Below are 13,238 nucleotides of genomic sequence, written 5' to 3'. Positions count from 1 at the left end.
TGGATCTTTCAATGATAGTTTCATTTTGGAAGGGAAAACCTCCAAACTTGCAAACTAGAGAAGGGTATTTCAGTAAGCATTGTTGAGGTAGGGGGAAAATTGCTTCATTTGAGAGGTAAAATACAATTGTGGTTTGAATTACACTGTCAGTTACACTTCTTTACTTCTATTCCAAAGTAGAAAATAGGAAGAATTGTTTAAAATTATGCTTTACAAAGTTCAAAAGACTCTCGAGATCTTTCTAAATAGAGAACCTAGGTGTCTAATATAGTAGTCCACTGCTGCCTTAATGTGTTTGAAGGAGTAATCAGATTTTGCTTTATCGTATGTCAAGTAATTTTATTCACTTACCTGTCATAACAGCAAGGGTAAAATCCAGACAAGCTGAGACGCATGTTACTGCTGAGTAGGGAACACCATTTTATTTCTTCCCTACTTGGGTTTTTCTTTCATTGACTAATCTAAATGGTTTAATCTCTTTGAGATAGGAACAAAATCTGATAATGAAATATTTTGGCAGCAGATGACTCGTGCGCATTCACATTCATCTGCATTTCTTCAAGGCCACCAAAACATCAGGCTTGAGGTGGGCAATCTGAAATCCTGAAAGTACACGATACTGAATTCGCTGAACTGCTGTAGTGCCCGTAGTTCTAATGTGCTGCTTGTATTGGATTACCCTCCTTGCTCTGTCCCAGCCCAGCTCGTGTGCACGTGTAGTGCAGTGACTGGTGCTCAGTGATCATCTTTCAGGTGGGCCTGGGACTGACGGGGAAGAGGAGGAAAAGGCGCAGCTGGGCCTCCATTCTGCATGTCTGGTATGCTGCTTTCCTGCTCCTGGATGGTGTTGGCAGGGAAGGGGAGAAGTTGCTCTATGCTTCCAGCACATGGAGGTCTCTGAGGAGTTTTAGAAGAAAGGGGTGAGGAAGGGAGTTCTGCGGGGATACGTTTCTGTGCCCCTGTGCAGCAGGTGGTGATGGTTTCTAAAGCTTTCTTTTTGCAGTCTTGATGACATCCAAGACACTTTCCCTCTTCCCACCCTGCCAGGAGGTGGCTGAGATTACCTGGCAACTGAAGGGATTCCTGCTTGTAGGCCTCAGCATTTGCTAGCACGATGCTTTCATGAGTAATAATCTTGTGACCTGTTCAGGTGGGGAGCCTATGCTTCAACATGGCAAGCTCTTTTCTTCCAGAAAATTTGTATTACCCCACTTATTTTTCAGAGAGCACCCTGTGCCTTATTTTTAATCAAAATCAGAACTGCTGGGGTGATGTGAGCTTTTTAGCACACTCACTTTTTGTTATCACCTTTGCAATAGCAATGGCCTTCTGCTTGGATTAAGACTGGTTTAAGTTGGAGATGTGTATGTATGTTGTCATTTGGTAAAAGGAATCCCTTCAAGGTATTAGCAGGTAATACAGAAGTGCAGAAACAGGCTTGTTATGACCTAAGGGCTGCTTTCCTTAACCCGGTAATTTCACTGAGGTTTAAAAATTTAAGAGGCTTTCCTGGATTTTGTCCACTGTTACAAGTTGCTTGTGGTAAAAGCTTCCTGTAGCTTAAAAATTGTTCTGAACAGATTCTCTTAAAACATGCGGCACAATATTTCTCTTAACTTAATTTTGGCAAGATCATAAATCTTTTTACATTTGTCTAACACTAGAACAACTGTGCTAGTGTTAATGTACTCTGACTGTTGGAGCCCAAGAGTGTATGTGAAGGTTCAGTTCCTGGTTCTATGATGCTTAGGTTTCATGTATCTTTTCCCTTGTTACAAAATTTTTATCTACAATTGTTAATTATATGAGATGTTTTTTTTTTTTTTTCTGACAAGACTATTATATTACTATATTTGGGGTTTAGAGATGCATACTATAATAACAAAATTAGCTAGTACAGAGACCAGTAGTGCCATTAAATATGCAGACTAAATACAGGCAAATATGAAAAATTAAATTTTTTTTTCATGGTTCACTGAAAAGCAATGCAGGATAAAGCTGTGTGCAAAAAAGCATCTGCAGTTTTATTGGCTAGTTACATTTTAAATAGAATAATGCATTTAAGTAGAAATTAAATATACATTACAAAACTGACTGAAAGCAGTGTGACTTTAAAAAATATTTAAAATCTACTAAAATGCATAGATCTCAGAGTTTTCAGATCCGTCGTTATTGGGAAAATGTGAAATGCTGGTTCTGCATCACTGCTCAGGACTGAGTGGTACAATTTACTCTACTGTTAAGAGTGGGTTGTTGGTAAATAATTACCCTCGTTTCCATGCTCAGACTTGGTGCAGGCATGTGACTTCTTTACAGAAAGACCTGAGAGGCTGACAGCCTTGAACAGTGGCGTGTTTGGGGTTTTTGTTTTCATTTTTCTTTCGTTGTATTTCTGTAGTTTTGTTTAGTTTGGTACTGGGAAATATTCTGGTATGTTAGGCCTAATTCTTAGGCTTTAGCCTTGAGAAAAATCTTCTGAAATACAGCAGGCATGGTAGCCCCAGGTAAGCAAGCTATGGTGCTCAGGGTCAGGTTAGGAGATGTAGGTAGGGAATTTGTCAAAGTGATCCCACTATGCTTGTTCCTTCTTTTCACAGATGTACTTTCATATGTACTTCAAGTGAAACAAGAAGCAGGAGCTTTAAATCAGAATAAGCAGTGTATCTGGGGGGGGGGGGGGAAGCCTGGGAAAAAATAAAAATGGAAATGGTCTATTAATTATTTTCTGCTAACACTGATAATATAGTTAAAATTAATCTGATATTTTAAGAAATATGCTGATGTGGATGAGTTCTATGGGCGCCTTTCAGGTTTTTTGGAATATTTATACTTTTTTAGATCTTACTTGGAGCAGAAACCTTTTTCTAATCATTATAAATTGTTAGTCTTTTGTATGTGTTTGCTACTTGATAATGTTGTAAGACAAGACGAAAAAGTTTCAGAATGTCTAACAATGCATTTGTAGAAATACTTTTTCCAGACTACTGGAATATTGCCATTTTTAAAAAAAAAAATCCATTTAGCTGTTGTTAAGGTAGCAGTATTTACTTTTAAGCTTTACTCTGATCATTGTAAAGAAGAGAATTTTGAGTAAATTAGCCTACCCAGGGAGGCAAACTGATTTTTTTTTTTTTTTTTTTTTTTTGGTACTCCATCGAAGTATCTTCAGATGCATGTCAGCTCTTTGAAAAACTCTTATAGTTGCAATGATCTGTAAATGCTTAGATACATGTTATAAATGCTTAGTTGTAGGGTTGTGGTATTACGACTGTGAAGACAACTGTACTGTATTTATGATATTTAGGAAAATGTATCCTTATTATCAAAGTATATTCCATTTAAGCAGCGTAGCCCATGACAGGGTTAGAACTAGTATTTCTCAAGGCAGTGCCTATCATAATTCTCACCCAACATTAACAAGAGTCACAAAAGATCAACACTTGCTTTCTCAGAAAACAGTTCATAGTTCTACTGTGGTGAAACCTCAGTTTATTGAGACTTGTAAAGACCAGCTGCTTAAGAAACTCGCATCTCTTGATCTGGCCAGCTGCTCCCCTGTTTCACTTTGGTGTGATGTAATTTTGAAACATTCAGGACTTCATGGGGTTTTATGCCTTTTCTGTATGCTGAAATTTAAGAAGAAGAATACAAGTGAAAACACTTGAAGCTGACAGGATGTTACATGGGAATATATATATATATATTCTGTGAATAACACATGTGGTTTGGTTTTGTTAATGGCGGGAACTTTTTTTGCTCTTTGAATAATCAACTTGGGAGCAGCGGTAGCCGTTAGCAAGTCCACTCATTTTAAATATCCTCAGCATAATACTGTTGTCCTAGAATTAATTTTCTGCCAAACCTCTTGATTTTTAGGCATACATAAGCCATGAATGATGCAAAGTATAGCACAGAATCCAAACTTCATACAGTAGTGAAATGATTAGGGCATCTTTGGAAATGATGCATCTAAGATATGAAAACATGAGCTATTTACTGCGCAATATACTATGCTGTTTGACTTGATTTATCCCTGAAAGCTTGTACAATGCAATTGAGAGCTTGCATCGCTTCTGTAATTAACCACAGACAGTTACCGTAGGTCAAGGGGTGTGAGGGTAATTTTCTATGATAAAACTCTCCTTCAGGTGGGTGCTGTCATTAAACTCTTCAGGAATATAATTCCGCTGCAGGCTTGCACCAGATTGTCGCTTTAAAGCACAGGCAAATCCTCTTGTATTTATCACAGGGGTTCTTGTACACAACAGTCCTGGAACTGAAGGGCAAAGAAAGCAGTTTCACTTTTAACAATCTTAGTCCTGAAGGCTGTTGCCTATTAAATCTTTTGTTTGCTTTGGGCAAACAAAACTATTTATTAAACTCTTTACGCTCCTTTAGTTTACTGTCTCCTGGAGCACTCTTAGAGCACAGCTTATAGTTGTACAAATACCTTTGCCCAAGAATCTTGAGCCTGTTTGCTTAAATAAATGACTTGAAGGGCTGTTTCAGAATAGATGCTGTAAATGTAAGTGGAGCAAATGCAAGCCTTGTTGGAGACATACTTTGAGATGTTTGTTTTTATGAAAGTAATGTCTGAACAGAGTATTCATCTTGACTGATGTTCTCTGTATTGAGTCCAAAATACTTGTAATCAAAGCTATGCAGCTGATAAGGTGAAGGGACAGTTGTTAATGAGGCTCATGATCTTAGATGCAGTGACCAAGAGAAATAGCAAACATGGCTTGTTTTAGGGTTTTGGGAGTTAGTAAGAATCTCCCAAAATTACTGGTTAGAGGAAGTAAGCATTGAAGTAGATGATTGCACAGCTTGCCGATAAGCCAAGAGGAAATGTATAATTTTTAGAATCTTTTAGAAAAAAAGGTTCCAGAAAGAAAAAAATCTGTCTAAAATAAGCTATTGAATAACAGCTGCTGGGTTGATTCTTTGAGACACAGGAGTGCACTAATGAAGGGGTTTCTGGTACCCAGTCCAAATCATTTAATTTGACCGTATCTACGTGCTGCTAAGTTAAAAGTGTACTAAAGTTGCACAGAGGTTCAGGAAATCAAGTTGGAAGCAATCATATTTTCCAAATTTTTTTAAAAGCTCAGCACAGCCTTTTTGATGTCAAATACAAACTGTGAAAAGACAATCTTGCTTAAAAGATTGTTTATTTTTATATCTTTATACCACACAAGTAATGAGGAGAAGCAGTGAGGTCACTGTGTTGAGTTTGGAAAAAGATTAGCGGTGTAGGTATTATCACAAACAATCTCTGCAGTTTTAAATAAAAGTAAGTATATAGAAGAAGAAAGAGCACAACTTCTCAGAATGCATATGGAAATGGCCTTGTTCAGGGTGGATGCTGAATCAGCTTAAATGGATTCCAGTTACTTTCAGTCTCAAAATTTACAGACTAGCACAGTCTATTCCACTGCATGAAGTGGGAATATATTATCATGTCCTGACAATGTTTAGAGAATAATAAACGAAGATTCTATATTTAAGAAAGGGTGTAAATTGTGTGGAGCAGAAGTTTCATATAACCCTAAAGTTCAGTGAAGGAAAAGAATAATCGTTCTACGTTTTTCATGCTTTCCTAAGACATTGTGTATAGTTTAAAAGCCATGAACTTAAACAGGCAACTGGATAAAATGTGATGCGAATTTAGAGATTTTTCCAAAGTGATCTTAAATGAGATTAAATCCATAATACATTTACCACACTAAAATATGTCATGTAGGCACCTTAATATGGATGAACTGGGGTGAGATAGGGTACATGAACAGGAAGTTTATAGTAGCGAGCATCCAGAAGCATTCAGTCATTGAGCTGGAGAGACATTACCAGTTACATCTCCCAGTATTGCAAGAACCACTGTGGGGTTTTAGTGGTCTATGAAGAACTTGTGAATCAAGTGATATGAAGTATTTTTGAAATATGCTAATGGAGATGGACATCAATAGGAAGCACTGAAATGCCATACAAGAATTATGACTTGTGGGCAGGGGTAGTGGAAATGGGATAAATTAGTTTGCAAGATCATGCTGTTAGAATGGGCTGGACTGCAGAATCATAGAATAGCTCAGGCTGGAAGAGACCCTTCGTGGTCATCCAGTTCTCCCTGCTTAAAGTGGGGTCAGCTAGAACAGGTTGCTTAGAGCTGTGTCCAGTCGAATTTTGAATATCCCCAGGGCTGGAGACTCCACAACCCCTCCGAGTAACCTGCTCCAGTATTCAACTACCCACACAATAACAAAAAAAAAAAAACAACCAACAACCCAACAACCAAAAAACCCCCTATGCTTATGTTTCAATGGAATTTCCTGTGTTTCAATTTGTGTTCAGTGCCTCTTGGTCCTGTTTCTGGATACTACAGGCAACATTGTGCCTCAGTCTTGGCTCCCTGCCACCAGGTATTTATACATATTAATAAGATTTCCCTCTTCCAGGCCCCCTCCTCCCTTAGCTTTCTCTCCTCCAGGCTAAATAGTGTTAATTCACTAAGTCACTCCTTGTCTGAAAAGTGCTCCAGTCTTTTAATCATCTTAGTGTCCCTTTGCTGGACTTGGCTCCAGTCTGCCCACATCTCTCTCGTACTTGTGAGCCCAGAACTGGCCATGTTTCTAGCTCATGTTCAACTTGTCCACCCGGACCTCCAGGTCCTCTTCTGCAAATCTGCTTTCCAGCCAGGTGACAACCAGCCTGTACCGGTGCAGGGAGTTATTCTTCCCCAGGTGCGGGACCTGGCACTTCTCTTTGAACTTCACATGGTTCCTGCTGGCCCATCTTGTCAATGGTGCTCTGAATGGCAGCACACCTATCTAGTGTATCAACCACCCCTCCTCATTCTGTGTCATCTGCTATCTTGCTGGTGATGTACCAGCGTAGTCCTATTGCATGTGTTATTCATGAAGAAGTTAAGTAGTGTTGGCCCCGGTATCAATGCCTGGGTATATCACTAGTGACTTTGCCCCCAGTGGTTAAATGAATGAGTTAGAGAAGCCAAGGTGTGCGTATGCCAGCTGCATTCCTAGTAGCTCCCACGTGCAGGGTCTTGTTTTCCCTGGTTCCGTAAGTACTTTCATTTGAGGAGTAGTTCACACAGCTGGACTGCCTAGCTACAAGTTACTATGTCCAAGTAAACAAAGCTTCTGCCAAAGCTGAAATCTGTAGTGACTGCATTGCCAGTTTAACATGGATCACGAAAATGTAAACGATCCTGCATGCAGCAGAGCAAGCCACTTAGCAGGAAAAAAGGTATTGTTGGGAAGTGTTGGGAAGCTCTCAGTAAAGACAGTTTTCCCTGGAACAAATACAGAAGACATCAGTTAGGGTTGCACAGGGGAAATGGAGGGCACTCCAGTAAAAGATTAAAAGCATCTGTTTTGATTATCCTGTGTCAGCCTTTAATTAAGCCATGGTGACTCTCCATAAATATCTCAGGAGGTGGTTACCTGAAGCAGAAGCTAAATCTAAAACAAAATGTGGACAACAACATGTATGCATGCTCTTGGTTAGAGCTGGAAAAAATATTTTGAACTCAAGTCTAATACTATTAAATATATTTGTATTTCTCAGAACACTAATTGCACCTCTGCTTGATGTAAATTTTATGAATGTCTGTAGCTCTGCACACAGTCAGAACTACAGCTAGCTTGTGCACAAGCTTCACCGTATTCCTGTAACAAGATATGGGCACTCTGAAGGGATGTAGGAGTGGTAAGTGTGTTCAGAGTGTTGCCAGAAGAGCAGTACTGGCATCTCTGAAAAGCCAGCTGCTGCTGTGTTTTGTGAAACATGGGACACGACCCTTTTTATGTGATGTCCAGTGGTTAGAGTACTGAATAGAGGAGACATTTTTAGTAACTCTAAAAAAAGCCTTGTCAGTCAGCCTAAAGAAGTTTTGCAGAAAATCATAGGTAAGTGTTACTGATAGTACATTACTATTCTCATTTTCCTGTCAGTATTTCGGGAATAGGCCTCTTTAAAAAATGACAAGCAATTGGTTGTGTGTTTATATGCATTTAATAGCAGCCTGTAATTGCTGGTACTTTAAAATAAAATACGAATTTTAGAGTTGTCAACGTTTGTTGGAGATACACAGTAATAAAGTCAAAAGTCTGCTGAAATAAGAAAAACATATCTATTAGCTGAAGTTAAAACCTGTCAAACGAGTGTAGAGTAGTCCTCTTCATTTAGGTAATTTCCCAGTATATTGTGTGCTTATGAAATGGCCACTCGAGGGCACCTTTGTATTTGGTTCAGCTGCAAATTTACTGAATATATTGACATGGTTTGATAGCACACTCATTTTTTAATCTCTTGAATCTTCTGAGTGATAGCACCCTAAATTTTATATTTTAATGGAAGCTTAAGATAGGTTTCTAAAGCTTTAACTTGAATACTTTTTAATAAAAAGCTAGATAGTAATATGTATTACATAAAGAGCAGGATTTTGGAAAAACTACAAATAAAAGTTGGTGAAAACTTAATTTAGTACACTGACCTTATTGACCAATAGTGTTTGTATGACTGTTGCCATCAGTAATATGTTAGTACAAACTGAACTAAGGTAAAATAATTCTGAGATTTTGTATGTTTTCTGATGGGTTCATTTAAAGACTCTTGTAAGCTTACTTTTTTCACTCAAAGTAGTAGTCTGGTGCACAGAGTAAATCAAAGCCATTGGGTCATATACTGTTTGTGCTGATGCTTTTACATGAACTATTGACATAGCATGTATTTGGATATTGCTACTACTAAGTAATAACTTCATAAATACTACAAAAGTTTTTAATGGGGAAAATGGGGACAGGTCACTTATTGCCCTGTAAGAGGGGCGGGGAACTGGAGTAACACTGTAAACCTGCAGACCTTTTCCTTTCTGATCTTAAGTTTTTGTGAACCAAAGAGTCTCTCACAGAACACAGGTGAAAATGAAATCTTACAGGACTGTTGCATGTGTGTGTATTTTCTTGCTCAGTACTGAATGTACCTGATGTTTTACAGACAGTATTGAGCTTCATTATGCAAAATGGTTATTTTTACTTCATTAGCTTTCTAAAAAGGAGCCCCAAAACACAAACAATGGAAAGAGATTCAAGAATTGCTAAACATAAAATGGCTACAAGTCTTTTGGTCTGAAACCCGATCAAAATTTTGTGGGCGTAAGAGTATAAATGTGGAAACTTAAGAAACAGCTCCTTGCCTTCATTCCCTTTTTAAAACTATTCCGAACTCAATTCTTAATCAAAATACCCAACTACTCTTCAGTTAAAAATTAAAATGAAATATTCAGATGCTAGTTGTCAGTTTGCAATACATTCTTAATGCACACAAGCACGTCAACTTTGGGTTTTTTCTAGCAGCAGGTATGGTTGGTTGCAGCGGTCGCCATTGGTTTTGTTTGGTACTTTATAAAGTGCCAACAATCAAGGACGCCTTAGTTGACAACATTCCAGAGCTTAGTGCTAACATGTTATCAGAGTAGATCAGTGTCTGCTTCTTCACTTGAATTCTGGAAGATTCTGGAAATTGTTTTTTGGATTTTGATGTGGAAATTTAGATGAGGTTTTGATCACTTGTCTTCAGTGGTTTCAGCGACAAATCTTATTCTTAGTACCTTCCTGCTCAAATGTCTTTTTCCATTGGATCAAAATTAAACAAAGATATTTTCTACCTTTCCTGTTGTCTGCTCTTCAGACATCATAATTGGTGTTAGTATTGGCCAGCTTTTCTAGAAACTAATTCTTTAGCTTTTTTTCTCTGTGCTTTCACTGGAATATAACAATTGGATTAAAACTGACAAATTGGAAAAGTGGGAACAATTATTGCTGTGGAATACTGGGTTTTTTTGCAAACCATTCTTTTTTTATTATTTTGCTGCACCAAAGAGGAGATGTCTCCTTGTAAACAACAGTATTTTCAGGTACTCGGACTTGGATCCAAGCATGGAGTAATTTTCCTGTACTGATGCTTTTGATGAAGCTTATGGAAACAAATAATTATTAATAAAGGCTGATAAATACCAAATAGAAAACTCATATGTTACTTTGATGTAGCATTTATATAGTGCTGCTTTTCAGTGATCTCAGTGTCCTAAAAAGCAGTTTTTAGATTATTATTAAAATGCTGCTTTGCAATCCTGAATGGTGATCAGGGTTTTACTATAAATATTTAAAGTGTGTTTGTGGCTTTCAACTAATTAAAAGCAGTTTCACCAGGAGTGAGTGCAGCGTTTACTCCAGGACAGTTGCATGCATATACCTGTCATGGGTGAGTGCTTTGATACTGGTGTTAGTCTAACTTCAGCGCTCTCTCTACTGGCCCCGAGTGTAGAAATAGGTCGCTTATCAGATGCTTTCTCATTTGTCATTTGTTGGCAAGTTAATAAATCTCTTTTGACTACAGATGGGAATGGCTCTGTTCTGTAAAGATACTGCTTTATCACTGCAGTAGTTTTTTTTAAAAAAAAAAAAGATTTACTGAAAATGCAAGCCAGCAGCACACAACTTGTTGTCAACCACTGTTCCTTATTGGTGCTTCATCTGTTCAGTAACTTAACATTGGCCATAGCTAATGGTACGTCTGCACTGCAAACGGGACGTAGAAGGTGTTAATACTAACTTTGAATGGTCTCATCTGGGGTTTGGCAATGAATCATCAAGCGTAGAAGTTGTATAGGCTTGATTTGTGCTAATGAGAGAGATTATCTGTCCAGGTTTTTGCTGCATATTACATCTGTGAAGTGTGCTGCAGTTTGAAAATACAAACATACCACAACCTTTCAAAGTAAGAGTTGGGGGGCAGTACAAGGGAAAACAAAACTTGTGAGGTTTTATTGACAGCTCAGAATCTCAAGCAACTTCATTGGTTTTCTAAAATATGGGACTAGTTGGGGTTAAAAATTACTATTCTGAAATCTCCTGAAAACCGAGCGCTTTGGCTAAGGGATCTGGTTTCTCTTGGTGCTTGAAGGGGGTATCAGCATCCATAATAATGACTTGGATATTAGTGAAAATTCGGTCTTCTAACTGAAAAAATCCCAAGATAATAATAGAATACCCTTAAATCGCAGTGTTATTATAATTTTCAGTTTTATTTGATGCTAGTTCTGGTATATGGGCATTACCCAACATGACAGCTGACAGACAAGGAGCAGAACAGCTGGCGCTGCAGGGACTTGATTCTAGCTGGAGAGCACTGCCTCTCCCTCGGGCTCCTCGGCACTCGGCGAGGGCCGGGCTGGATGCTCTGAGGTCAGGGGGCGGCTGGTTCAGTGCCAGCTGGCAACCTGCACAGGGTTAACAAGTCAGCTCTCCCCGAAGTGTCAGCTTGTCCCAATGGCAAGTATTTTCCCAAGCTTCTCTGGTACCCCAGCCAACTGTCCGTACTCTGACTGATAACCGCTCACCACAGCAGACTGCACCAGCCCCCTTTTTAATCCTGTTTTCTGTTCAGCTTTATCCAGCCACTCACTTTGACTTGATCGGATTTTTTCATTCAGATTTCCTTATTTGGTGCAGCGGGTAGATAACAAATTTAACACCATGCAGTGGCAATAAAGCTGTTCAGCAGCCCGAACTCATACTATTGCTTTCATTGTATGAACTTAATCAGTTCTTTATACGTTGTCATGTGTCTTCTCCTAAAGATTAGCTTCAGTCATATGCCTTTTGTATTCCTGCTTAGCTGAATATTTACATATGTGAAGTGTGCTTTCAAGTGCTGTTTTTTAGCCTGAAGTGAATATAGTGCTGCTGTTTGTCTTTAGACGTTTTTCTTGGGCATTTCTCGTCTTGTACACCCTGTTCCATATCCCAGGCTAGGTGGCAACTGCTTTTCACTCTGTCTTCTGCAAATAGCTTGCATGATGCTTCTCCATTGATTCTGTGATTCCATGATTCTATTACTTGATTGGCAAAACTGTAATAATTACTTTCAGGCCTTCATAGGATTACCTTATATACTAGGTTAGATAATACCTTAATTTATGATGATGATCTGGAGATTGAGAAAGGAATGTTATGGGAGGATGAAAATGCGATGCAATCATCTATAGTGCTGATTTCCCTCCGACCCCCAAATGAAATTCTGCTTACCTGGTTCTGTGAGGAGAGTAGCTGTTACCTGCTGTTCACCTCTGAAAACTATCAAACAAATTTTCTTAAAATCTGAAGCATACAAAAGAATGAAAAAACCCAACAAACCAAGCAAACCAAAAACAAAATCCCAGTTTCTAAAGATAAACTTTGAAAGTATACCTAAGATGTTGCATTATCACAATTTTACTCGTTAGCATTTCATTGAAATCTTAGTAAGGAATGTGGTTTTAGTGCTCATAGTTTAATATATGTAGTTACTTAATCATTTTTCTGACATGTTTATTTGGTTACAATGTGGTGTGACGGGAATAAACAGGATCCCTGTGTTCCTATAGCAACAGTTTGAGAAACTACTCCATTGCAGCAGATATATCCATAACTCTTCTAATAACCTGAGGATTTTAAATAGAAATATAAAATATATTTTATAAATATAAAAATGAGGACTGTTTCATATTTCTGCAGGTAAAATTTGGTTTAAAAATTAAACCTTATAAATACCTTTCCTGAAGCTCTACACCACCTTCCAGGATAGGCATAGTGTCTGAGTTTGTAAAAATACTGAATATATACATGTTCTATTAAAATTCCAGCTGTATAAGCTATGGTACTGGTAGGATTTTCTGTAAGAAATATGGGTGTTTAGGCATGAAGTGGGGTTTGGGGTTTTTTTTCAGTTTTCTGTTTTCATTTAATGCAAGCTGGATTTTTTGAACTAAGTAAAAACATGCCATCTAAATTGGTTATTTTGATCCAACATAATGACCTGCTCTGTAATAGCTTCATTTATTTTTAAATTTTCCTTGTAGATAGTAGAGTTGATACAAAACAGTGTAGAAGTGTCAGCTTTATAGCTCTGAAGATCTTCTACATGTTTGGTAAATGTAATTCAGTTGCATTTTTATAGTAAGGGGAATAGAAAGATAATGTTTCCATTAAAGTGATCAACTATGCATAAAGAAATAGGATAGGAAGATGTATGTAAACACATTTAGAGAAATCCTATTTTCTTGAGCAAACTGCATTTGTTGCATATATAACTTAAACCTTTTGGATAATTCTGGAAGTATAGTGGTGCTAACAGCAATTTTACATACTGATTCCTAGAAAAGAAATGTCACCTATCTGGAA

General features: G+C 38.0%; 1 protein-coding gene across 2 annotated transcripts in view; it reads left to right on the top strand.

Moving 5' to 3' along the window:
• The window catches only part of SMAP1 (small ArfGAP 1), a 96,060-nt gene that overhangs the window by 32,122 nt on the left and 50,700 nt on the right, over nt 1-13,238 (top strand). The window lies entirely within an intron of this gene.

The sequence above is a fragment of the Falco naumanni genome, chromosome 6 (genome assembly GCF_017639655.2).
Source record: "Falco naumanni isolate bFalNau1 chromosome 6, bFalNau1.pat, whole genome shotgun sequence".
Classification (NCBI taxonomy): Eukaryota; Metazoa; Chordata; class Aves; order Falconiformes; family Falconidae; genus Falco; species Falco naumanni.
The sequence above is the reverse complement of the archived record's forward strand: the minus strand, read 5'-3'. Positions and strand labels throughout refer to the sequence as shown.